Source organism: Cryptomeria japonica, chromosome 8 (assembly GCF_030272615.1).
Source record: "Cryptomeria japonica chromosome 8, Sugi_1.0, whole genome shotgun sequence".
Classification (NCBI taxonomy): Eukaryota; Viridiplantae; Streptophyta; class Pinopsida; order Cupressales; family Cupressaceae; genus Cryptomeria; species Cryptomeria japonica.
In genome coordinates, this window is record NC_081412.1 from 633,187,897 (window position 1) to 633,215,537 (window position 27,641).

Consider the following 27,641-nt stretch of genomic DNA (forward strand, 5'->3'; position numbering starts at 1 on the left):
TGAATATAAAATGATCAAATTTGAACACTCAATATTGCTAGGATTTTTATTAGTTATGTTTCTTATATATATTAAAACAAAATAAAAATAAAAAATTATAAAATATTGCAATGATCTCGGAGGATCTTGCCACAATCAATCCAAATTGATGACTTCAAGAAAATTGATAATGTTAAAAGTTAATGGGAATTATTTCATGTTATAGAGCTTGTTAGGAGATTTCCAATGCATTCTGAATGGGCTTAAACAAACATCGTATGCAAAATTTATGGCCTTCAAAAGTTGGGAAAGACACGGCTGCATTGACATGTGGATTAACCACAAAATGACACATGGAATTATGAGGATGACATGTGGAAAGATTTAAAAAGTGACATGTGGCATGCTTTAAGGGTTGAAACATGATAAAATATAAATTTGGCATATGGAAACAAGTGGACCAATCAAATATTTGCACATGGACCAATCAAAAATTAACAAATGGAAAGTCAAGTCACAAAACAATCAATGGGACTTGAACCCAATACCTATCAACAACAATGAAATGACTTTACCATTATACCATATGCTTCACACATGAATGAATAAAAACTAAATAATATTGACCCGTTCATGGGTTCCCCAGGGTTAATCCTGCTAGTGATCGGCCAGATAGAGAGACGGTTAAATGGTCAAAACTAGAGAAGGGGTGGGTGAAAATAAATTTTGATTGAGCATTAAAAGGCAATCTAGGGAGCTTAGGAGCGAGATGTGTGGCTTTTGATGATGAAGAAAAGGTCCTGTGCAAGGGGGCTAGAAGACTTCAAGATGACACTAATAATGAGGCAAAAGTTCAAACGCCTCTACTTGCAGTTGATTTAGTATCCAATCTAAAAGTGTCGAATTTACACTTAGAGGGTGATTCCCAAATTGTTGTCTAGGATTTGGTTAAAGGAAATACTTCATGTTGGAAATTAAACAAATATGTAAATATAATAAGTGAAAAATTGAAAATGTTCAATAATTATGCATCCCACACATGAAAAGAGAGGGAAACACTCTTGCAGATGAGCTGCCAAATGAAGCATGTGGCCTCAAGCCAGGGGAGGTGAGGTGGTGGAATTTCAAAAATGAAACCATTAAATAGAGTTAAGGCGCAATGTCAAGTTGGTACAACATTAAATTCAAATCCCTTGTCAGAAGCTGGCTTTTTTCCTACGCAAGTGTGAGTTAATGAGAAGTTATTATGACAGGCTCTGAATTGGTGGTGATGGTGGAGAGCCATGCATTAAATGCCAATTTCGTAATGCTCGCACTGATAATGAATAGACTTGGTGAGTTGGTGAAACTAGTTTCAACTCTAGTTTTATCGAAAATCTTTGCAATATTCCAGAAAGCTCAGAAATGGAAGCTAACTTCACCTTGGAATCTTCTAAACTAATACCGACATTTCATGGTCCTGTACTGCCAAAGAAACTTGAGAAAATGTTTCTCGTTAAAGACCCGATGCTTTTAAAAGCGGTTCAGCTAGTTTTAGGAGAAGAAGTGGCTGTCATCGACCACCGCTATAGATGCAGAGAAGACATCTATTCATTGCTCATGGCTTGCAGTGTAGAGCTCGGACACATGGTAGAAGAGGTGCGAAAAGTTTGGCAGAGACTAATTCTAGGGGATTATCTGCTAAATTTGGAATCCCTGCTGGAGTGGGCGGTGTCAGGATGGGGATTTAACCTTGTAGAAGGTATCTTGGGGGAAAATGAAGAGATGAGAGCGTATCACTCGCACATTTATTTTCTTCGACATCATGAGGAAGTCAAATTGTGCTTCAAGGATGACGCGAAGAGACGCTGGGAAGGAATTTTAATCTTCATCCAGATTATGGATATAGAAGATGTGATTAGGCAAGAGGGTGGCGGGAGAGCGGTGGAAAATGTGAGCTCTAAGAGGCGGATTAGAAGAAGACTATCTGCAGAACTAACTAGCGGGAAATGATGCAGAAGGTGGATGGGATGGCGGGGTGGTTTCTCTGAGCCGACAAGGTGTAGAGAGTAAGGAGGGAGAAGGAAGAAGGGGGTGACAACATGCCAAAAGAGGACACTCTTGCCATAATTGGGTGGCTGTTGAATCGGGTGCCTCAACTGCAAGAGGCATGAAGGAGGAATGATGAATAGGTTACTATAGGCATGGTACCCATAGGTGCCATTTTTCTTTCCTCTCCTTTTGAGTTAACTTTACAGTTGAACTTTAAACTTTAAGTTGAAATGCCTAATTTTTGATAGGCAAGATGTAATAATTTTTTTCGTATTTCAAGTATGGGGGGTGGATGTGTGGATGTTAGTTACTGGTTTTGAAATCCAATTTTTTTTGGAGGATGATGATGGCAGTGTCATGGATGTTTTTTTTTGGGAGTTTTTTGATAGTTCGTTATCTTTTTGAAGTTGTAATGCTTATATTTTAATTAAATAAAAATATATATTTTACCGATAAAAAAAAAAAACACTAAATAATATTAAAGCAAGATAAGGGAAGATACTATATTTAATGGAAAAATGTATTTGGTGGGATTTAATCCCAAGAATTATCCTACCAAATCCCCACATTTTAACCATTATGCCATGCATTTGACAAGAGTATTAATTGTTAGCATTACATTATGTTTTACCATTGATGTCAAATCCTTTGGTCTAGATTAGGTCAGGATGTGGTATGATGAGAAAGAATGTTTGATTTATGTATGTTGTGTGCTTGGAGGTTTCTTGGTTTCACAGGATGTGTTTGGTATCTTGAAAGATGTTTCTCAATATTATCTTTGGGTCTAGATTGGTCTAGAGCTCAAGATCTTGGATCGGATATTGTATAACATGCAGATGTATTTTGGGTCTCACTTTGATAATGTATGTAGCGTGTTGATATGTTTGATGAGGAATAATGTGATATGGTCCACTTGTCATTCCTTAGCACCACCAGAATTTTTAGTAGAGGCCCATTTTAGATCTCTATCTCAGCCGACATTAAGAATTATGATTTTCGGAGACAGTATATATAAGAGTTGGATTTGATGATTTGAGATGTGGCTTTTTGTGTTGACGACATGCAAGATTGAAAGAATCCAGTGGTTGTGTGTGTATAGTGTTGTAGATTACTACCAGAAGTAGTTCCAACAATGCAAATTGCATGTTTCTTGTGGTGGATTCTCTTTGTCTCTCTTTCTTCTTTGGCAATGAGTCTTTCAGGCCAATGACCCCATCTGCAGTGAGCATTTTGACAATGAGCATCTTGACAATGAGCCACCCTTTGTAAAAATCACCTTAACCAGTGTCTATATATTGATAATTAGCATTCTCTGTGGTTTTTCCCTTCTTGGGTTTTCCATTTAAATTCTGGTGTTTCTTGTGTTTGATCTAGTTCTCGCATAAGTTTTCAATTTTTGTTAATTCTATTTATTATTCCAGATCTGTGCATTAAGGTTAAAAAAAAATTTTGTCAACTAATTCGCCCCCTCTCTCACTTGCTCAGATATTCAACACTAATGAGGGTCAAGTTTATTTCAAATACATTTGGGCACTGGAAACAAAGACAAAATAGGTGACTTGAACCCACAACCACCATGGGATAAGGATAAGCCTTATCCATTGAACCACATGTTATTAATATATTTGAAAAATCAAAGATATGCATTTAAAATACAATCTTATTGATAAAGCAAAATTTAATGCTACATGATGGCTCAAGAACTTACAACCTTGCCTATATAAAGGCAAATTGTTAACAATTCTACACAAACCTATTTGATGACAAAGAAGCACCTAAAATTGGTTATATTCTATTTTGTCAGTAATTTTGGAGAGATAAAGCCTTTTAGCCTTTATTTATTTATTTATTTATTTTGTAGGAGGAATTTAGAGGAACTCTTTGTGAGTTCATATCTTCCTAGAGAATTCATAAAACATATTCTACAAGTTTAAAAAATGCTTTTGATGTTTGAAGGCAATTTTATGTAAATTTCATCAATTTTAATGGATACGTCGCGCCTTTGAAGTGGACCCAGAGACGTAGCCTATAAGGGGGTAAACTCCATAGTCAACTTGCAATGTATGGTGTATGTTTATTTCTAGTTTTTTTAATTTGTATCATTTAAATTACTTATTGAATGGTGTTAATTCAATAAAGTAGCTATGAAAATTGAATAATGACATTTAAATTATTGGATTTCAAATTAGTGTGAAAAAATTATTTTTAACCACTAATTTTGGATCAAGTTGGTATTAGAGTAGTTGATTGAGAATTCGCAAGCATTTGTGTCGAATGCTAACCATGTTTAAGCTCAAGTGTGGAGAAGAATCACTTGAAGAGTTTAATCCTGAGTTTGGTACGAGACATACATTCCCATGGCAAGTAATGGAATGTGAAGGAGAAGTTTGTCTACTTGAGTCTAAAAGGGCATTTTGGCAAGCTTTTCTCTACAGGAAAGCAATGGTCGAAGAGTTGTCTAGAGAATGAAGAAAAGATGGAGAAGGATCTTGTAAAGTTAAAGATGAACGAGTCAGTAGTGACCCCCCTCCAAGTCCTCCACATTCTACATCTTCTTCTCCACCTTTATCTCCATCTCAAAGGAGACAACCAGAAAAGGTTGATTACAAATTTAATTTGTTAAAATTAGATGTGAAAATTGATTTACTAATGTATAATGGTGAACTTAATATAGAAAATATAGATAATTGGATTAAGTAGATTGAAGTCTTCTACAAGGTTCAAAGAATTGAGGTAAGAGAGTCAGGTTCAAGAAGATATTCACATGAAAGGTAATATATGCAATCTTCTTGGTATGAATTTACATCTGCATTAAAGAAGCAATTTTATCCATTAGGATATATGCTACAAAAATTAATGGATTGGCAAAATCTACGACAAGGTAAAGGACAAAATGTGCAAGATTAAACTCACGAGTTCAAAAAGAGGGCATTAATATTGATAATTCCTTTATATAAACAAGAAAAAATTTTGAAGTATATAGGTGGGTTGCATGGTTATTTAAGACATACTATTCTTTTGTTTAACCCAACTAATTTTGAAGTTTGTGTTCAAGCTACTCACATTAAGTTAAGAGGAAAGAACATCCATGAGAAATTCTTAAAGAAACTAGGTCCACCACCCACAAGTAATAAAAAAGGGAAGGGTAAGTTCTAATGAACAACTACATGTGAAGAAAGAAAATGACAAGCCCATAGTGAAGACATTGGGACTTGAGACTAAATCTCATCCAAAATTGTATCCTTTAGGATGGGTTTGTAAAAATGCTAAGTTTCAAGTGTCTAAACAATGTAAACTCAGATTTGCCATTACATCTAATTTTATTGATGAGGTAGAATTAGATGTAGTAACTATTGATATTTGTGGGACTATTTTGGGAAGTCTATACTAGTATGATAGAAAAGCCATCTTCTACAGAGAGGAGAATAAGTATCATTTGATAAAAGATGGGATTGAGTATATCATGAGAGCCCATCAAATGAAGACCAATTTGTCTCTTATTATGATGGGACAAATGAAAAGACTTTTAAATGCTAGAAAAAAATTTGTACTCATGATTGTAAAAGTCACAGATGATGATAAGTCCAACACTTTCAATGGATTTGATCATGAACATAAAGATGAATTAGTTAATATCGTTTGTAACTATGATGAATTATTTTAGGAACCTAAAGGATTACCTCCCAAGTGTTAGAATCTTTGATACCAATAATGAACCAGAGGAAAACCACAGTCATATAATACTTCTACAATAGTATGTGAAATAATTACAATGGGGATTGCACTTGTGATAAGGCCAACCACCTAGAGCTCACTGTTCATCACAAAATGAAGTCACACTGACTTACATTAACATCAGACTACAATCCAAAGAAAATGAAATATGAAGATAGCATCTCCTAATGCTTGATACAGTTCCGGTTAAGCACAAATGTCTTCCCTACAACTCTAAATCCTTCACACCCTTTGCTGAATGTTATATCTATGTTTGCCCAATTACCTCTCTTTGATAATGCAGACATAACCATACATTCCATACCATGTTACATGAATAACACGCCTATAAATGCAAATCATCAACCTTGACAACAAGGTCAGCTAAACCCTAAACCCATAAACCATAATTACAAAAATTACATCACACGATACCACCGGACCAATATTATGATTTACATTACATAGCATGGACCTAATACAAATTCACAATCAATTATATCCACCCAAAATTCCTCTAATACCAATATCAGTATATTTCACCAACCGGTCGAAACCCTCAGTATAATTACACAGAATAACCAACCAAATCCAAATAGGATCACCAAATCATCACGCTAGCCAATGAAAAGCCACCAAATAATTAAGACATGATAAAGAACACCTTGAGCATGTTAGGAACCATTTCTAAGAGCTGGACCAAAAATCACTTAACTATTTCATCAAATATCACTAGCCAGTAAAGCCAACCGGTACCAAGAATAACAACTGATAATCCAGAACATAAGTGATAGATTTCTAAGCACCAAATCATGAAAAAAATAAATATAAAAATAATATAACCATCATAACTAACCATCCAAAACCAAAACCAACAATCTAATCATATAAGATCAAAAATAGGCCAAAACTAAGACAAACCGGGACAGGTCCAACCGGGATAGTAGCAGCCAACTAAGACCATATCCAACCAAAGAATAGTGTTGACATCAATGAAAACACATAATCAATATTTAAAAAAATCTCCCCCTTTGGCATTTATGGTAACATTGAATGTGAAAAATATCCAAGTGCCAAGGAATGGCAACAACCTCTCGAAAACTCTAAAACTGATCTAAAATATCTCTCCCTCTAAGATTATATATTTTTCATATGAACACTGTCTCCCCCTTTGAAATCAATGACAAAGGGTTGATTCCAAACAAAACAGCTGGCTACTCACCCTGAGCAGCAGCATCATCCCATCAACCCAGATCAGAAGATGTTTCTGATAAGCTCATCAGATTGATGCATCCCTACATCTTCTAATTCTCTGTCAGAGGGGTGGTGACTCCCAACTAATCTCTTAGATATTCAAAAGTATATTTAGGCAATGTATTTTTTATAATATCTACAATATGTTCCTTAGTAGGCACATAAACCAATTTGACTTCCTTTGCTTCAACCTTTTCCTTCAAGAAATTATACCTTATAGAAATGTGTTTTGATTTGGAATGAGATATCAAATTCTTTGACATATCAATAGCAACAGTATTATCATAGTGAATAACAATAGGCTCATCATAGCTTACCCTTATATCCTTGAACATTTACTTCATCCATAAGATCTGAGTGTATTTTGTTGCAGCAGCTACATATTCAGCTTCAACAATAGATAATGAAGCCCATGATTTTTTCTTGCTAAGCCATGAAACCGACTTCTTCCCAAGAGAGAATGCACCACCTATAGTTCTCTTCTTGTCATCAACATCTCCTGCCTAATTTGAGTCTATATAGGCACATAATCTGAAATCATCATCCTTTGGATACCATAACCCATAGTCTATTGTTCCTGCCAAATATCTGAATGTTTTTTTAACAACAATATCTTGACTTTGTCTCGAATGTGATTGAAATCTAGAAGTAATGTAGATAGCATTCATTATATCTAGTCTGATCTGATTTAAGTACAACAATCCACCAAACATTGATTTGTATCTAGGTGGGCTCACTCTAGGAGATTCATCTTCCTTAGACAATTTGCAACTAGTTATCATAGGAGTACCAACAGGTTTTGAATTTTAAAGACCAAATTTCTTAAGAAATTCCTTCACATACTTAGTTTGGCAAATTAAAATACTTTTATTAGTTTGAGTAATCTTCAAACCTAAGAAAAATTTCATCTCTCCAATCATAGACATTTCAAATTCAGTCTTCATATCATTGGCAAATTTCATGCATAGATTTTATTCTCCTCCAAAAATGATATCATCAACAAAGACTTCAATTATCAGTATGTCATCATGCTCAATTTTATAATATAAGTTACTATTAGAATTACCTTTGCGAAAAACAAGCTTTGAATTATATTTATCTAATCTAGCATACCATGCTCTAGGGGCTAGTTTCAATCCATATAAAGATTTTTTCAATCTACAAACAATGTTCCTGTCATCTAATAATGAAAATCCATGAGGCTGCTCAATTTAGACTTCCTCCTTAATATATCCATTCAAAAATGCACATTTAACGTCCATCTGATATATCTTGTAGTTCTTGTGTGCAGCATAGGCAATAAATAGTCTTACCGCTTCAATCCTAGCAACTAGAGCATAAGTTTCATCATAATCAACGCCTTCTTCCTATGAATATCCTTTGCAAACAAATCTAGCTCATTCATCCTTCTCTTCAATTTTAGCATCTAGAGCCTTCTCCTCAATATGATTTGTATCAATGACAAGTTCCATAGAATCATCCTTGCTAGCAATAAAGACCTAATCTTTGTCAGAGCTTCCATTACCGAATCCACTCACAAGTTCATCATCATCATCAGTAATACCAAAATCATCATCACCAGCATAGTAACATGATTTATCCTTATTCCTTCTAAATCTAGGTTTGCTCTAATATTCCAGATTAATTTTATAATTCCTCATAAATCTTTCTTGATTCCTAGCAGCTCTTTCAGGACATCTATAAGCAAAATGACCAATCTTATTGCATGAGAAAAATTTAAAAGGAACTTTACCTTCATACTTACTTCCAACCGGTCCTTTAGGGATTCTTTTGGCAATTAGGACTTCCAAATATTCAAGTTCTATGTCTTCTCTCTCAATGTCTTCCAAATCTTTAGCATATAACTCCTTCCAGTCTATCTTTTGCTTACCAGAGGTAGATGCTTTAAATCCAGTCTTAGTTTTAGTAGCACTCCGATCTCCAATTTCTTCAAGTTCAAAAGATGTCAATTTCCCACCTAAAGTATCTTTGGTAACAGGGGTATTTCACATTGCCCGAAGTTCATTTATTGTAGTTGCCTTCATTTTGTAAGCCGGAGATAGAACTCTTAGAATATTTAACACAACCTCATCCTCATTGACATTTCCACCGCATCATTTGATTCCCATGACAATCTCATTCACTCTATCCATAAAGAAATGTATCTTCTCATCTTCTTCCATCTTCAAAGTTTCATATCTCACCCAGTAACCTTCAAGTTTTGTAATGTTTACTGATTAATCACCTTCATAAAGAGTTTCTAGCTTCAACTAGATCTTCTTTACATTTTCCAACTCTATGACATTCAAATACTTCTCATCTGATAGGGCACTTAACAATGCTTATTTTTCTCTGACATCATTATCAACTTTCTTCTACTCATCAGGAGGTGTCGGAGTTCCAGAATTAGGATCACAAGGTGTATAGCAGTTCTTTGTTATCTCCCAAACTTCAGCTCCAAGACATCTTGGATGAATCTTCTTTCGTTCCTTCCATATATAGTAATTTGTACCATCAAATCTGGGACTCTCCTTCCGATAGGGATTAAATGTAGAAGTTGGTGCCATCGGATCTACTCAAGCAGTTAAGCTTCTATAGAGAGGACCTTACTCTGATACCAATTTTTAGAATCTCTGCTACCAATAATATGATGGTATGATGAAAGAATAATTATCCGGTCAACTACTGATAGGGGGGGGTGAATCAGTAGATAGAAAAACTGATACAAACTCCACCAATATCAAAAATCAATCTCTCAAAGTAACCTTAGAATAATACCTCTGTCAAGATAAAAGTTCATAGGATAAACTGATTGACTGTTACAACAAATTAACAGTAAAAAACTTCTTCATATCTCAATACTTCTGGTTATCATGACTTATCAAAAATAGTTAAGTAGTTAAGTGAATCAACCATGAAAACATAACCACAAAAACATTTACCACTTGACACAAATATTTTTGACATGGAAACCAAAATAGGTAAAAACCACGGTGAGATGAGACTCACAAGATAACTATCTGAACTCTTCTAAAGTTCGCCATGTTAGGACCCTAGCCTATTAAAGCTTTACAAAAAGTCTTGTTAAGAACTGATCTTGTTAGGAATCACCCGGTTAAGGGTTTGACTACAAATGCCTTGTTAGAAGTAATACCCTATAAGGAGTAACCTCGGTAGATGATTTGAAAATCCAATTTAATGGACCAACTTGTTAGAGGATTTGAATAGCACCAAGCTTGTTAGAGCTTACCCAGTTAGGGGATTTCAATTCTGTTGTAATTGTTAGAAAAAAATAGTAGTTTGTTGATCTATCTGAATAGAACTACACTTTCTTGATCAGATCCATTTCATGCTCCTATCTGCCTTTACTCAAACTGCAGATACATTATCTGGTTCGGCAACCACAAACTCAATTGAACCGTGTCTATCTCTTTGCCAACTAATTAAACTAAACAACTTCATCAAACTTAAACATAAATCAATCAAGTTGGTAACATAACAAAAACCTGATTCTGATGAATACTAAGAGGTGGGGTGAATTAGTATGCCAAAAATCTCTACACTTAAACACTTTGCAAGACTGACAGTAAACCAGTAAAACAGTTTAGCAGACAAACTGATTAGCACACATGCAAACCAAATAGAAAATAATGCATTCACCCACAAAAGAACAAACACCATAACACATGAGATTTTGACATGGAAACCCAAATGGGAAAAACCATGGTGAGATGGAACTCACAAGTAACTATCTGCAGAACAGGAACCAGACCAGTTAAAGTCTTACAATGTTCTTTACCAGAACAGATCCTGTTAGGAATCTCAATCTTTGTTAGGAGATAAGTCCAATTAAAGACTACCTTGCTAGAGGATTTTAGATCCACATATGTGAACCACCTTGTTAGAGGATTTAGAAAAGGCTTTTGGGCCTACCCGGTTAAGGGGTACAGATGTGTCAAAGATGTGAGTAATCAACAAGTGTTTGATCTATCTAATAGCACAAACTGCTTGGTTAGATCCTTGATATCTCATTCCTAATGCATTCCAACATTACTTCAGTCTTCTACACATTCATATTCTCTTCAACTCCTCAACCACCTTAAACCCTAGCAACAACATAAACTTTCGCTATAGGAACATCAACAACCTAAAACCCTAGACATGATGTCCCTATAAATGAATCTGATTTCATGTCAGTCCAATAGGATTACATTACAATTTCCTAGGTTCAATGAACCTGGACATACTTGGTAATACGACAAAAAAAGAACCGTTAAAGTGTCTGCACCATCAAACAATCGGTGGATGGTAACTCATCCCAAAATGCCAATTGGTAACTCATCACAGAGTATTACCAGTTCATACAAAATGTCGATTGCTGGTTTGACAAAAATGACGACTGGTAAAAATGTGTTATGCCACTTTAGTCCCTCGTACCGCTTGGGGTCAACATGCCGCTTCAGACTGGGAAATACATTCTGCAAAACACCAATAGTATAAAGACTATAATACAACATACCGCTTCGAACAAATACCGGTTGTGCTCTAACTCATACATATAAAGGGGATCTTAATGCAAGTGTGTGTCCATCAATGACAGTCACAACATAAACATCAAAAATGCCAACAATCTCCCCCTTTGGCATTGATGGCAACACTTAGGAAAATAAAATTTTGACATCTAAGTGTTTTACAACAAAATCATGCAATTAGCAAAATTGCTCCCCCTAAGCATATATACTATTCGTTTGTCAATACAATGTATAACAATTTTGCATAAAGAGCATAAACATTGAGATATTCAAATCATATATCAAAATTTTGATTACCAGATACTTCTCCCAAATAGAATTCTTCTCCCCCTTTGCCAACAATGACAAAGTATAGTTGAACAACCCTGTTTTCATTTGATATTAAAATAATAAAAGTTTATGACAATAAGAAATAATACTTGTCAAAAACAGATTTAAAGTCCCTGCAAGAATTGTTTCATCGACAAAGACCAGGACTCAAGTAGGGAGGTTGCTACTTCTTTCTCTGTCTCCATCTAGGAGACCTGTTCTTCCATGGCATCAATTGTGCTCATCTCCTATGTAACTATTAAGGCATCTAGGTTCAGATAGCACTTCTGAAGAATATGCAATTGTGGAAGTAGAACCAGTTGTAGCTCTTGCAAATCTCTAGACCGAGTGCTAATCTCTTGCTCCATTTTAGCTGACTGGATGTGAAACTGGTGAACGGTTTGCCCATAAGTTGTAAAGGAATCATAAGGTGGCTTGAATGTGCTCATGTAGGACTGCAAGTCCATTTGAAGCTTTTGCTTCTGAGCTAGCACATCATCATAAAATAGATGCAGTTGGCAGATCTTGCTGAGTAGTAGATTCCCCTCATCTAGAGCGTCCCTTATATCCTTTTGTTCTTTCTTTAGTTCAGACTGGAGCTCATTCAACTTCTTCACCAGAGCTATATTAAGAGCTTTTTGATGCTCCTTCTTGACATTTGCTTCTGCTACCTCTTCTAGGCTCTGCACCTGATCATCCACTACTGTGCATAGGAGCTTAAGTTTAGCTAGTGATGAATCGGTGTTGGGAATATTTGTACCAGGTATCAAACCAGTAAGAGTGTCCACAACTACTTGAATTACATCCTTCTCCTTCTTCCTTTGAATAATTTCAAGGTGCTCTTGAGAAACCTTGATGCTCTGCATTAGCTCCATTTCACTTGCAGACTGGAGATCAATAGGACTGGTGAGATCAGCTAGTTTCGCTTGACTCCCGGTTGCTTCAGAGTCTCCATCTAGGTGCTCTTCTCCACTTCTCCTGCCTTGTCCTCTTCCGCTTTCTTCTTCTCTGCTTCTCTCCTCTTCTCCACTTCCTTATCCTCCTCTGCTTTTTTCTTCTCTGCATCTTTCCTTTTCTCCTCTTCTATGTCCTCCTCTTCCTTCTTCCTTGTCTCTGCTTCTCTCCTCTTTTCCTCTTCTTTTTCTTCTTCTTCCTTCATCTTCTTCTCTACTTCCGTCCTCTTCACCTCTTCTTTTTCTTCCTCTTTCTTCTTCTTCTTCTCTGCTTCCTTCCTCTTCTACTGTTCCTTATCTTCCTCTTCCTTCTTCTTCCTCTCTGCTTCCTTCTTCTTCTCCTATTCCTTATCTTCCTCTTCTCTCTTTTTCTTTTCATCTTCTTGCTTATTTTTCTCTTCTTCATCCTTCTCCTTCTTCTCCTCTTCATCTTTCTTCTTCTTCTCTTCTTCATCCTTTTTCTTCTTCTCTTCTTCATCCTTTTTCCGCTTCTCTTCTTCATCCTTTTTCCTCTGCTCGGTCTCTTCTTTTGCTGCTTCCTATCTGTCCTCGGCTTGCTTATCAGCCTGTTTAGCCTTTTGCTCCTATCCTGTTGCCTTAGATGGTGTTTCCTGAGTAACATCCTCTACATCCAGAGCATCGACATCAATGGTTTTGATCGGTTCAACAACCAGATTTCCTTCATCATCAAATACTTCATCCGGTTTGGATATAAGTAATTCTTTTTCAACTTGCCAGTTGGCTAGACGCACTTTGTGAGACTAGACAGTGGTTCTCATATATTGATGAGTGTCTTTTTTGATATCATCAAGTCTACCTTCTAATAGCCAGAGTCTTCTTCTTCTAGTGAAGAAGAGTCCTTTATTTTGGTCAATAACATCAAATAATTCAGAATTTGACAGGTCAAGAAAGTACTGTGTAAAAAATTTCTCCCTTATTTCTTGTTCCTTTTCTATGGCAATGCGCCATCTATTATCTAATGACCTATATAAAGAATTCAGTGTCTGAGGTTTAATCTCTCAGGGCAACCAGTTATTAACACATAAATACTGAATTATTTCCTTTTCAACTGCTTCCTTTTCATCATCATTAAAGTCATCAAAACACTCAATTAAATCATGTAGCACTTTTCTCCTAATATTCTTTATTGTTCTTTGACAATGTGTCAAAGGTTTATAGGAAGAGATATCTATATTTACCGGTGTAGATGATGTCAGTTCATTCTTTGTCTTTCTCTTTGCTTGACATGTTTTCTTTGGTTTTTCCTCAGAAACAGTTTCTTCTGAGTCTGGAGAGGTATTCCTTGTCTTCCTCTTTCTCTTGAACGCTTTAGCCGGTGCCGCTTCTGGTTTCTTCTTAGCTGGTGACCGCTTGATCATTTTTGGAGTTGCAGTATTAACCGGTGCTGAGGCTGCAAGCACTACCTTTGCCTTCTTCACTACAGGTTCTTTACCTTTCTTTGCAGAGGGTTCCTTGACTAATGTAACCCTTTCCAGATAGGTTCTGGTCCTCTTTGCCTTAGGATCAAGAGGTGAGGCAATAAGGGTAGAGGCATACCCTTCCAGCATATCGTACATCACCTCATAGCCCATTGGCTCCACTTCTTCCTGTTTGGGCTCAATAGCCTCCATTATGCATTTATCTACCTGGATGGTGAAACAGATATCGTCTTCATATTTCTTGACGATGTCACCTAGTATCCTCATTCTTTAGCTCATTTTCCATCTAAACTCATCAAAATAATTGTTCAAAATATCAGGGTAACCGGTTCCAATTGCTTCAATGCTTTCCTTGATTTTCTTGGTCATCGGATGGTCAGCAAACCACTGGACATCTCCTACTTCTAGAAAGTAGCCTTGGAAATAGAAGAACAACCCAACTAGTAGTTGTCCAAACTTGAACCTTAGTGCATTATCCTGTTTGATCGACTTCATATTCAACAGGAGTTGTCTTTGCATACCGGTGCACAGATCAAATGATGCATCCTCCTTTATCATTCGGTAAGCAGCATTTACAGCTGCAACAGATACAGAGTTAATTCTACTGGCTGAGAAAGTCTGGTATCCAATCACCATCCATGCATACTTCACTAGATCATCCTTGATAGAATTGACTGTCATGCCTTGTGAGTCGCTCACTGAATCAGTGAGCTTGGACATTTCAGTTTTGCTTACCGTCCTTAGGGCTGGCACTTCCACTATGTTGTAGAATTTGGTGACTGCATGAATTTCATGCGGCATGATATCATGTGTTCTCTCCATGTACATCTTATCACCATGGACTCTGCTCAGAATGATCCTTATATGATCCTTTGTGAAATCCTCCAGGAAGTAAACAACATTGTGGAGCTTCTTCTTCTCCAAAATATTATACTCCGATTTGATCTTCTTATCTTTTCAACAAAATACTACCTTGCTAGAGGATTTTAGATCCACAGATGTGAACCACCTTGTTAGAGGATTTACAAAACGCTTTTGGGCCTACCAGGTTAAGGGGTACAGACTTGTCAAAGATGTGAGTTATCAACAAGTGTTTGATCTATCTAATAGCACAGACTGCTCGGTTAGATCCTTGATAGCTCGTTCCTAATGTATTCCAGCATTACTTCAGTCTTCTACACATTCATATTCTCTTCATCTCCTCAACCACCTTAAACCCTAGCAACAACATAAACTTTTTCTACAGCAACATCAACAACCTAAAACCCTAGACATGATGTCCTTATAAAGGAATCTGATTTCATGTCAGTCCAATGGGATTACATTACAATTTCCTAGGTTCAATGAACCTGGACATACTTGGTAACACGACACAAAAAGCATCATTAAAGTGTTGGCACTGTCAAACAATCGATGTATGGTAACTCATCACAAAATGTCAGTTGGTAACTCATCACAGAGTATTACCGGTTCATACAAAATGTCGGTTGCTGATTTGACAAAAATGAAAACTGGTAAAAATGTGTTATACCGCTTTAGTCCCTCATACCGCTTGGGGTTAACATGCCACTTCAGACCAGGAAACACATTCTACAAAACACAAATAGTCTAAAGACTATAATATAACATACCAGTTGGAACAAATACCGGTTGTGCTCTAACTCATACATATAAAGGGGATCTTAATGCAAGTGTGTGTCCATCAATGACAATCACAACATAAACATAAAAAATGCCAACAAATTCTCATAGGGATTACAAAAAAAAATGGTTCAATTATGACCACTGGATTACATAGCAATCTCTACACATCAATCGAGAAAACCTTGATTGCTCCTTGATAACCACTTCATCGAATTTAGTAACTCATCATGCACTTTGCATTAGATGCAATACATTTTCTCATTCCCTAGACAAAAATTGTTACAACTTTCCAAAATATCTTGGAATTGTCTTCATTCAATAATCATACGTGTCATAATCATTACCACTCATCATCAAATCATAAACTAATATAATCAATTCACCAAACTTAATTGGTTAGGGTTTATCAAAAACAACAGGTAGGGTTTACTAGTTACAACAATAGATAAGGTTTACAGCGGTTATTGGTTCACTCCACAAATTCTTCCTGCCGGTTATAGTAACAATATTAACAATATCATTACCGATTTAATTGACATCAATGACAACATACCATATCATTAATAAAATCTTCATGCAAATGCCAACAATATCCCCCTTTGGCATTGATGACAATACAAATATCAATACCATTGATTGTTGCGTGATTGTGAATAGTAATCCTGGTTTACAATACCAAGTATTCACCATGCTTCCCCATGTCTTCAGTTTGTCGCTAGTTCTCATTCTCATAATCACATAATTCTTTTCCCCCTTTGATAGCAATGCCAAAGTGAAAGTAAAACATGTAATGTCAAATTTCACTATGCATCATCAATATTCTGCAACTTGAGGCTCCCCCTGTGGAATAAATCCACTTCTACACCAATCATTCTATAAAATTTTGCAAGTAGCTCTGGTACTGATGTAATCTACATCATACTTAACTAACTTCATGAAGAGGGACAACCCCTAACTAACTTCTAAGATACTCAAAAGTAGTCTTAGGTAGAGGTTTAGTAAAAATATTTGCAAGTTGTTCCTTGTTAGAAACATGCTCTAAGATCACATCTTTACACTTTACTTTTTCCCTCAAGAAATGATATTTCAATTCAATATGCTTGGTTCGTGTGTGCAAAACAAGGTTCTTGGAAATATTTATGGCACTTGTATTATCACATAAAATCTTTATAGGTTCTGAAATCTTCATCTTAAAACCTTCCAAAATGTGCCTCATCCATATAGCTTGTGTACAATTCATGTAACCTGCAACTTACTCAGCTTCAGTAGTGGATTGTGAAGTACAACTCTGCTTCTTACTACTCCATGAAACAAGTCTTCCTCCAAGAAAAAATGCTCCACCGGTTGTACTTTTCTGGTCATCAACATTTCCTGCCCAATCTGCATCTGTGTACACCTTCAAGTCAAAGTTTCATCCATATGAATACCATAACCCATAATCAACAGTACCTTTCAAGTATCTAAAAATTCTTTTGGTGCTATCAGATGTGTTTCCTTAGGTTTCTTCTAGAATCTAGCAACTATGCCAATTGCATGAGCTATGTTCGGTCTGCTGTGAACAACATAGTGCAATTTTCCAATCATTGACCCGTATTCCTTCTCATCAACAGATTTAGACTCATCTTCCTTAGACAACTTACAACCTATAACCATAGGTGTCCCAACTAGTTTACAGTCACTCATGCTAAATGTCTTCAAGACCTCTTTCACATATTTAGATTGTGTGACGAAAATACCATTCTTCATTTGTTGTATTTGCAAGCCTATGAAATTTTTTATTTCTCCCACTAAAGACATTTCAAACTCATTTTTTATTTCATCTGCAAAACTGTTGCTCATGTCATCATCACCTCCAAATATGATATCTTCAACAAATACTTCGCTAACTAGTATTTTATCTCCTTCAGGTTTGAGATATATGTTACTATCATCACTGGTTCTCAGAAACCCTATCTTCATCAGATGTGTATGAATCCTTTCATACCATTCTTGGTGCCTGCTTTAATCCATATAAAGCTTTATGCAATTTGTATACCATGTCTTTCTTATCAGTCAAAACATAACCATCTGGCTGCTCAATGTATACTTCTTCTTCTAGTATCCCATTCAAAAATGTAGACTTAACACCCATCTGGTATACCTTGAATTTCTTGTGTGCTTCAAATGCAAGTAAAATTATGACACCTTCCAGTCTTGCCACTGGTGCACAAGTCTCACCATAGTCTTCTCCTTCCTCTTGTGCATATCCTTTGCAAACCAACCTAGCCTTGTTGTGAACTACAACACCATCTTCATTCAACTTGTTCCTAAAAAACCCACTTAGTACCTATCACATTTTTATTTACCGGTTTGGGGTACTAGGGTACTTGTATTTCTTCTCAATTTGATCTAATTCCTCCTCCATTGCTTTAACCCAATGATCATCACCAAATGTTTTCTTAGTAATTCTTGGTTCAATAGTGGAGATCATGCAAGGATTCTCTCTGATTCTTCTTCTGGTTAGTACTCCAGCATCCTTATCCCCAATAATCTATTAAGGATTGTGATTCAGTCTCACATATCTTGGAATAACATGATCATTGTTTTTAGGTTCAGCTTCCTCATTATCATCATCTTCTTTTTAATTTATCTGTTTCGATTGAACTAATACATCAATATCTACTTTGTCGGTTTCGGATTTCACAGTTTCTGGTTCCAAAAAAAAAATGAAAGGATATTCATCCTTTTTCTCTGAACTAGTTTCCTCTGAGACTTTAGGATTTTCATCCACTCGAACATCAACACTCTCAATAATTCTTTGTGTCTGGTTCTTATAACACCTGTAGGCCTTACTCTTGGTGGAATAGCCAAGAAATATACCTTCATCACTTTTAGCCTCAAATTTGCTAATATAATCACCTCTCTTAATAAAACATTTGGTTCCAAATATTCTGAAATAACTAACATCGGGTGATCTACCATACCAATATTCATAAGGAGTCTTGTCCTTACCTCTCTTTACCAGAATTTGGTTCATAGTGTAGACAGTTGTGCTGACAACTTCTCTCCAGAAAGTTTTTGCTACACCTCCTTGTGTCAACATCATCCTAGAAGCTTCAACAATTGACCGGTTGTTCCTCTCTGCAATACCATCTTGTTGTGGTGTTCTTGATGCAGAAAGCCACCGTTTGATACCATTTTCTTCACAATACCTAGTGAATTCCTCAGAAGTAAATTCACCGCCTTGATCTGTCCTCATAAAAATTATCTTCTTATCGCTCTCTTTCTTAAATAAGGCCTTGAATGCCTTGAATTTGCAAAAATCTTTAGTCTTATCCTTCAAGAATGTGACCCAAATCATCCTTGATCAATCATCACTGACGATCATAAAATATATGTCACCTTGAATACATTTTGTTCTTATTGGTCCACAAAGATCTATATGAACCAAATCTAACAAATATTTCGCTGAAAAGGATTTTCTCTTGAAAGTTGAGGATGTCATCTTTCGCAGCTAACATTCTTTGCACAGAGCATTAACCGGTTTGTCTAACTGACACAAACCTCTCATTGTCTAGGAATTACTCACTTTAACAATGTTATCAAAGTTTATATGACAAAATCTCCTATGCCAAAGACAACTATCATCTATCTTTGCAATTAAATAGTTGTTGACTTTAGGATTAAGGTGAAACAAGTTACCTTCAGTTTGCTTCCTGATTGCAATCAGTTCACCTTTGTTGTCATAGATTTCGCACGTACAATTTTTAAACTCCAATGGGTATCCTTTGTCATTGGGTTGTGCCACACTTTAAATATTATGCTTTAAACCTTCAACCTAGTAGACATCTTCTGCACTACTCTTTCCATTAAGAGAAATAGTTCCCTTACCTTTAACCATGCAAGCTGAGTCATTACCAAATCTTACAACTCTGCCATAAAATTCCTTAAGAGAAATAAATTTACTCCGATCACCTGTCATGTGATGTGAACAACCAATATCAATGATCCAATCATCAGAGTTATCCATCCTAGATACTAATGCCTTTTGGTCTGACATCTCTTCTTTAAAGTCTACAAACACAATGTCTTCATTAGCATCACCATCAGATTCCTCATTAGTGGTACCACCATCAACATCAATAAGACAATCTCTTTTGCCTTTACCATTATACTTCTTGAATTTCTCTCATTTGTGCTCATTATCACCATTAGGACAGTTAGCAGCAATTTGTCCAATCTTGTCACATGCAAAACATTTTAAAGGTAATTTTCCTCTATATTTACCAGTGCCTCTAGGCAACTACTTGGCCAACAATTCTTCAAGCTCAACTAAATTGTCTTCATCATCAGCTTCTCTGCTAAAGCTGGATTCATAACTATGACTAACATCTCTACTTTTCCTCATAGATGGGTTAGAAATAGAAGCTCTAAATGCAAACTCATATTTCTGTACACTACCATCATAACCATTTAATTCAAAAGCAATAAGCTTGCGAATGATGGAGTCAAGAGTTACCTTAGTTTTATCAATGGACTTCAGCTCCTGAATAGTTACAACTCGGATAGCGTAGACCGGTAGAAGGGTTCTCAGTACCTTACTGATCACTATGGAATCTTCCACTTTACCTCCTACACTCATAATTTCACCAACTATTTCTTTTATCCTTTGACCATACTATTGGATATTCTCACCTTCAGCCATCCACATGTCATCAAATTTTCCTCTTAGACTCTCTTCTTTAACAATCTTAACATGTTCATCACCGCTATAAATCTCTTCAAGTTTTTTCCATACCTCATATGCAGTTTCAAGACCATGAACATCTACATACTCTGCATCAAACAAAGAACTGATAATAGCCTCCAATGCTTGATGATTTTCTTGTTTCTCTTTCTTCTGATCATCAGTCAGCATCAAATTAGGTGCAACATACTTAGTATCAATATCTTCCCAATACTGACTTTCCAAACTCTTGATATAAATTTTCATTCTGTCATTCCATATCCTATATTTCTCTCTATTAAACTTCGGACCTTCCTTCTTCATCATGATCTGCAGATCTTTACCTCAAGTTGTTAGGCTTAAACCTTAGAGGACCTGAAATGCTTTGATACTAATTGATGGTATGATGAAAGAATAAGTATCTGGTCAACTACTGATAGGGGGTGAATCAGTAGATAAAAAAACTGATACAAACTTCACCAATATCAAAAATCAATCTCTCAAAGTAAACTTAGAATAATACCTTTGTCAAGATAAAATTTCATAGGATAAACTGGTTGATTGTTACAACAAATTAACAGTAAACAACTTCTTCATATCTCAATACTTCCGGTTATCATGACTTATCAAAAATAGTTAAGTGGTTAAGTGAATCAACCATGAAAACATAACCACAAAAACATTCACCACTTGACACAAATATTTTTGACGTGGAAACTAATATAGGTAAAAACCACAATGAGATGAGACTCACAAGATAACTATCTGAACTCTTCTGAAGTTTGCCCTATTAGGAGCCTAGCCTGTTAAAGCTTTACAAAAAGTCTTGTTAAGAACTGATCCGGTTAGGAATGACCCAGTTAAGGGTTTGACTACAAATGCCTTGTTAGAAGCAATACCCTGTAAGGAGTAACCTCAGTAGAGGATTTGAAAATCCAATCTAATGGACCAGCTTGTTAGAGGATTTGAATAGCACCAAGCCTGTTAGAGTTTACTCGGTTAGGGGATTTCAATTCTACTGTAATTGTTAGAAAATAACAGGAGTTTGTTGATCTGTCTGAATAGCACTACACTTGCTTGATCAAATCCATTTCATGCTCCTATCTGCCTTTACTCAAATTGCAGATACATCATCCGGTTTGGTAACCACACCCTCAATTGAACTGTGTCTATCTCTTTGCCAACTCATTAAACTAAACAACTTCATCGACCTTAAACACAAATCAATCAGGTCAGTAACACAACAAAAACCTAATTCTCATAGAGATTACAAACAAATCGGTTCAATTATGACCGCTGGATTACATAGCAATCTCTATGCATCAATCAAGAAAACCTTGATCACTCCTTGACCACTGCTTCACCGAACGTAGTAACTCATCATACGCTTTGCATTAGATGCAATACATTTTCTCATTCCCTAGACAAAAACTGTTACAACAACTCTCCAAAATCTCTTGGAATTGTCTTCATACAATAATCATACATGTCATAATCATTACCACTCATCATAAAATTATAAACCAATATAACCAATTCACCAAACTTAAGCGGTTAGGGTTTATCAAAAACAACAGGTAGGGTTTACCGGTTACAGTAATAGATAAGGTTCACAACAGTTACCGGTTCACTCCATAAATTCTTCCTACCAGTTACAATAACAATATTAACAATATCATTACCGGTTTAATTGACATCAATGACAACATAACATATCATTAATGCAATCTTCATGCAAATGTCAGCATAATGAACCAAAGGATAACCATAGTCAAATAATACTTCTTTAGTATTATGTGAAATAATTACAATGGGAATTGCACTTGCAATCAGGCCAGCCACCTAGAGCTCACTACTTATTATAAAAAGAAGTGTCACTATCTTACATAAACATCGAACTACAATTTGAAGAAAATGAACAGTGAAGATAGCATCTCCTAATGCTTGATATAGTTTTGGTTAAGCACAAATGTCTACTCTCCAACTCTAAATCCTTCACACCCTTTGCTGAATGATATCTCTTTGTTCGTATAATTACCTCTCTCTGATAATGTAGACATAACCATACGTTCCATATCAAGTTACATGAATAAGATGCCTATAAATATAGATCATCAACCTTGATAACAAGGTTGGCTAAACCCTAAACCCATAAACCATAATTGCAAAAATTACATGACACGATACCACCGGAGAAATACTATGATTTACATTACATAGCATGGACCTAATACAAATTCCCAATCAATTTTATCCACCGAAAATTTTGATAAGACCAATATCGGGACATTTTACCAACCAATCGAAACCCTCAGTGGAATAACATAGAATATCCATTCAGATCCAAATAGGATCACCAAATCATCACTCCAGCCACTACGAAGCCACCAAACAATTAGGACATGATCAATAACACCTTCAGCACGTTAGGAACCATTTCTATAAGTCGTACCAAAAATCACTTAATCATTTCATCGAATATCATCAATCGGTAAAGCCAACCGATACCAAGAATATCAACCAGTAATTCAAGACATAAGTGATAGCTTCCAGAGAACAAAATCACAAACCAAATGAATATAAAAAGCATATAACCATCCAAAACCAAAACCAATATTCTAATCATACTAGATAAAAAACAGGCCAAAACCAAGACAAACTGGGACAAGTCCAACTGGGATAGCTACAACCAACTGGGACCATATCGAACTAGAGCACATTGTTGACATCAATGACAACACAATCAATATCTCCAACACCAAGAGAGAGATACAACATGATATTTAGTTGCAGCAAGATGCCCCTCTTCCTAACATTGGTATGTACAGGTTCTAGTTAATGAGAGTGAAGAAATCAAGAAGCAAGTGCACGAGTTGATTGAGAAAGGAGTCATTCAACCAAGTACATCTCCATGTGGATCACTCCTTGTGTTAGTACCAAAAAAATATGGTATGTGGAGAATGTGTGTGGATTTTTGAGCATTTAACAATATCATGGTGAAGAATCGTTATCCTCTTTCTCATATTGATTATTTGTGAGATCAATTAAGAGATGCAATCTATTTCACTAAGCTAGACTAAAGAAATGGTTATATTGAATCAAAAATTTTGAAGGTGATATCTAGAAAAGTGCTTTTAAAACAAAACATGGTTTGTTTGAATGGCTAGTTATGCCCTTTTTCCTTTGTAATTCTCCTGCTACATTTGTGTGAGTTATGAATGATGTATTTATGCCATTCATAGATGATGTTACATAATAGTCTACTTAGATGATATCCTAATTTTCAATGAAAACTGGGAAGATCATGTAATGCATGTTAAAAAAGTCTTGGATGTTTTAAGAAAGGAGAAACTATGTCTAAAGATGTCCAAATGTGAATTAGGAAAACCATCTTTAGTTTATTTAGGCTATATTGTAGGGGGTTGTGAATTGAAAATTGATTCCTCTAAAGTTGAATCCATCACAAAAATGGCCTAAGCCTAATAATGTAATTGAAGTTAGTAGCTTCCTAGGATTAGTTCAATGTTAGAGGAAGTTCATTCCTAACTTTTCAATTATTGCATCTCCTTTATATGATTTGACAAGTACTAAATAGGTCTTTCACTTGGGAGGCAAAACATCAAAAATCCTTTGAAACTTTTAAGGATAAAATCTGTACAAACACAATTTTGGCATTGCCAAATTTACAATAGGCATTTGAGATTGATACTAATGCAAGTGATTATGCCATGGGAGCATTGTTAGAACAAAGAAGGAAACCAAGTTGTTACGATACTGAGACCTTTAGTGGTGCAGTAAGAAATTACCCTACATATGACAAAGAATTGTATGCTTTGGTTAAGACTAGGAAGAAGTGGAAACATAATTTGATGGGCAGAGAGACAATTATCCATATATATCAGCAACCTTTGCAATATCTTCAATCATAGTCCAAGCTAAAATAGTCACGACATTTTCAATCAATGAGATTCTTGTATCAATTCTATTTGGTCATTAGGTATAAGAAAGATATAAAAAAAAATCTGTTGATATGTTATCAAGACCTTCTATTAATGCATTCATTATTCACAACATAGTTCTTTAGCTCTTGAAACTTATATTGAACAATATGCTAGAGATGAATATTTCAAGGATGTATATGAAACACTAATATGTGGTAATCAAGTAAAAGAATTAGATTATAACGTTCATGAAAAACTACTTTATCATCATGGTAAATTGTGTATTCCAAGAAATGAATTGTGTATTCAAAATTGGAGTGCTTATCATAGTCTATATAGTGTTATACATCTTCCACTATGTGGTTTCCCATAATCAAGCCCTTTACATATCACAACAATCCTCCTATATTTCCTTCAAATACTTTTCCATGAATTAAATTGTGTCCTTCAAAGACTAGAATTTTCACTTTACAAGCATAGAAACATTTTCAAAACAACATAGAATTGGCTTAAAAATTTAGAGGAAAATAAATTTGTCCCTCAATGTGAATGCATTGCCTATATGTCTACAGTTCTATGCCTCTTTTCTGGTGTGACTACACAAATTTTATGCTCACATTCTTGTCTTCTCCCCACTTGTATTGGTTCCCTTCACATCATAGATCTACAAGAGGAAACAAGATCATGTAATAGTTTGACAAGATTTTCTACTACTCATTTACACAGAGCTATGAGCAAAAAATTTGTTGTTGCATAGAAGAAATTGACTAAGTGTATAAAAGACATGAGGAAGTGTATGAGTGTTGTTGTCAATGTTTACAACTATTATATTAGGTAGCCTACTGCAATGACAAATCACAAAGAAAATATTGAGTCCCTCAAGTCTGAGATGAATAGTTTAGCTGAATCTTTCAATATTTTCAAAGATAAGGATGGTGCATTAAGGAATAAGATTAATTCATTATAGTTAAAATTATCCTTGGTGTAGACACATAGAAATGCTTTTTGTGAAAATTTCTAGACTGTTAAAGAGATTTTGAAACTACAATGGATCATTTTACTTGTCTATTAGAAGATGTAGAGAAGACAAAGTTGAACTTGTTTGTCCTAGATGTTTTGATCAGTTCCATTGAATTGCTTGTGCAGTACAATTGTTAGTGCACAATATTGACATGCACTATTAGCTCTTGGTATTCCTTTCTCCCAAAACTCAAATAAAAGTACAAGGATATTTTTCCACAAAAAGCTAACTAAGACATTCTTTCTATTCATTGCTAGTAAGGATAAGATGTGTAAAGGTACCTTTTTTTATACCCTTTATGGGGGACAAAATGAGAAGAAGAGAATATAGAAAGGGGAAGAGAATGTAGAAATATGAAGTGGGGAGAGAATGGGATGATTATGTGAAATTTGGAGACTATTGAAGTGTAAGTAGAAATGGGGAGAAATGGTAAAATAGTTAATGCTTTGGAAAAGGTAGTTTTTGAAAGAGAATTTTTGTTTGAAGTGAATAACTTTTTGAATACATGTTTCCATCAATAAAAAAGGGGAATGGATTTTTTTCATTGATTAAGGAGAATGTTGTGTTGGATACTAGTTGTCATTGATGTCAACATACTTCTATTGACTTGTTATATTGCTACTTTGTTATTTTGGTGATTCTATCTATCATATTTTGGTTTGTGTTTCTCTACAGTTGCAAATATGGGTTTGTGGTTTAGGTAGTACTTTCATGTACATCAGTTGTACATAATGTACATGTTTTGGATCTCTAGAAGATAAGATACATGGTTTGGTCATTCAGTCTATCAGTTACTTTGTTCCTCTAGAACAAAATAGTTTGTCTTGTCAATTACACTTCCTTAGTTGATCATTTTTTTTCTAGTTATGGGACATGATTAACCATTGTGGATAACATGTGTATTATATTTGAAATTAAATTTTATTATATCCTTGGCCGACTTATGTAGATGGAATGTATCAAGTGTATTGTGATAGTGTGTAAGGTATTTTCTTTGTAAGGCATGTATGGACAACTTGAGATATGAATTGGTGTATATATGTGATGTACTCCTTTGATGAGATTTATAAAGAGTGAAAAGAAAAATATAAGACAAATAGGAAAATAGAGAAACATGAGATATAGAGACAAAAGTGTGACATAGTGATCAGATGTCATTGAAGTATAGCGAATGAAGTGTATGAAGTTTGTCTAGTAGGCTTAATTGGAACTATGTTTCATGCATATGTAAGATGCAACTTTAGCAATTCATTTTGTTTCTTTTGTTTTGCATAGTAAGCCCTTTAAGTAGTGACCCTTCATCCTTGGTAGTGATCCTTCATCCTTGGCAATGATCCTCAGTTAGTGAGCCTTATAGTGAGCACTTGTAATATTTAACAACTAGCTATATTATATTAAAAGTTAACCCTCTCCGTAGTTTTTCCCTTATGGGTTTCAACACAAAAATCTAGTGTTCACTTGTGTATGTTTATGTGGATGGTATCTATGATTTTGTTATTCATTTAATCACTTATTTGGTTTTGTTGCACTCTAATTAATGTGAATCTGCAAAGTAATAATAAGATTATTTTAAGATTCAGGGAATACTAATTCAGCTCCTGCACTCTTAGTATTCCAGTTGTTCAACAAAGGATATTTTCCCCTCTTGGTAGATACCTTTGCATGTCAAGACAAAAGATGAATACAAAAAATGAATAGTAAACATGTCACTATATTTAAAGGTAGGTTCTTCTCAAAATCCTACTTTCATATGTTTTACTTATCATCTCATATCTTGAGCTAGAGAACTCTAATTTTAGTTTTGTTTGTTGCATTGGAATCATGATTTATCAATTATTTTCTATTTTGTACCAAACATTATTAACAACAATTCTCACCACCAATTTTTCATTTTTTGATGTGGTAAACATGATACCCTATTTCTACCTTCTTATTAGTAGGCAAAAACATGGGGCATATATCTACACTCAGATCTCATCACCGTTAATATTAATTCTAGGAGATTTTTTATTTCAACTAATAGTGTGATTTTGTAGAATATGGTTCCTAATATTGTACTATAGATACTGTTGGGGCTTCGCTCAACACTTATGGAAATATCCTTTTTCATGAATGATTA